Genomic DNA, 1,430 nt, shown 5'->3' on the forward strand with positions numbered 1-1,430 from the left:
TCAAAATCAAATCAATTTGAGCGTGATTTAAACCCGGATGATTGTAACCACTCTAAGTTCGTCTGCCTTGGGAAAGCTAGCGTGTCTCCGACATAGTGATAACACTTGTTGCCTTCTCTAGTGCAGCTCAACTAGGTCTCGTCCCATTCGTCGATATTTGTGATATCACAAATCCCGGAAAATATGCGTTGTACTCCAAACGAGTCATTCGCTGTAGTTTTTGAAAAGTTGAAAAGATTTCTGTTAAATAAAATATCTCCTTTTGAATTGGACTTTGAGCTTTGTAACTTTGCAGATCTTTTTTATGCTCAAACAGCATTATTACAGACTAACTAAAGTTGAAAAAGTGAAAAAGAATAATAGCTTTAATATTAACTTCTTGTTTATTGAATTTTGTTGCCCTGACTCTTAGTAAAGCCTGCCACAGACCAGGCTAAATGCTAACCAATCTGTTCATATAATCGCTCTAAATGCGTGTGTGTCCAAGAAAGTCTGTACATATAATAGGCCTACTTAAAAATCTATATTTGATGCTATACAGTAATAATAATCAAATTTTGACAGATAGTGAGATCGGTATTATGAATTTATAGGCTACAGTAAGTTAAAGATACCTGAAGCAGCTGCATTTTGCTGTTTAAGTGCTGGTTTAATAGAAATAATTAGAATGCGCATGAAAACTCAATCTTGATGTGCATAAGACACTGTAATAAAAACATTTGGGGCTTCAGCCCCCTTAGCCCACCCCTAGTGCCGCCCCTGTTAGACTCCCAGGGAATGAATAACTTAATAAAATGTGTACTTTAAATACAATGTAACTTGCTTAGGATAAAAGCATCTGGCAAATGCATAAATGTAAATGCAAAGTAAAACTAAATGTATTTTGTGTTACCTAATTCTGCATTTCTGTAAAATGGACAGCTGGCTGTATGATGATTCTGCCTCTCATAGTCAGGATCCTGTTTTTGCTTGGAGAAATCTCCTGTAACATTCACAACATCATTTTGTGTTACTGTAGTTACTGTAGTGAAAAAACTGCCGTAGAGTAACAGAATTTACATTTTAATACAATAAACATTTGTAATATTTGTAATATTTACTTGCTATATTAATATATTGCTAGAATGTTCCTCTCTTTAAAAAGTCAACCTGTTCTGTCAGTTAGTGGAGAACAGCAGCTAAAGGCTAATTTAGAAACATTAACGTTAGTTAAACTGATGGAAGCTCACCTGATGTTAGCACCGCTACGACGGCAATCACAGGAAAAGACTCCAATACACCTCCGATGCAGACGACATGACCACAAACTTGAAAATAAAATACAAAAGATGTTCTTAACAGTGGTGTTTCTTAACTCAGTTTTCCTCAGTAACGTTAGGTTGTTAGCTCGCTGTTTTATGTTAACGTTAGGTCTGTCACTGAATTTAGGG

The 1,430-nt window shown here is 35.6% G+C and overlaps 1 protein-coding gene and 1 long non-coding RNA gene across 2 annotated transcripts in view; both read right to left on the bottom strand.

Moving 5' to 3' along the window:
* The window catches only part of LOC107722808 (transmembrane protein 132C), a 152,447-nt gene that overhangs the window by 111,178 nt on the left and 39,839 nt on the right, over nucleotides 1-1,430 (bottom strand). The gene's annotated exons all lie outside the window — the stretch shown is intronic.
* The window catches only part of LOC107722830 (uncharacterized), a 3,645-nt gene continuing 2,584 nt past the window's right edge, over nucleotides 370-1,430 (bottom strand). Inside the window, exons 3-4 of the long non-coding RNA XR_001637847.1 lie at nucleotides 1,230-1,307; nucleotides 370-982 (exon numbers count right to left, since the gene is read on the bottom strand). This is a non-coding gene — a long non-coding RNA (uncharacterized LOC107722830). The remainder of the gene's footprint in view (nucleotides 983-1,229; nucleotides 1,308-1,430) is intronic.

The sequence above is a fragment of the Sinocyclocheilus rhinocerous genome, unplaced genomic scaffold (assembly GCF_001515625.1).
Source record: "Sinocyclocheilus rhinocerous isolate Xijiao unplaced genomic scaffold, SAMN03320098_v1.1 scaffold1055, whole genome shotgun sequence".
Lineage (NCBI taxonomy): Eukaryota > Metazoa > Chordata > Actinopteri > Cypriniformes > Cyprinidae > Sinocyclocheilus > Sinocyclocheilus rhinocerous.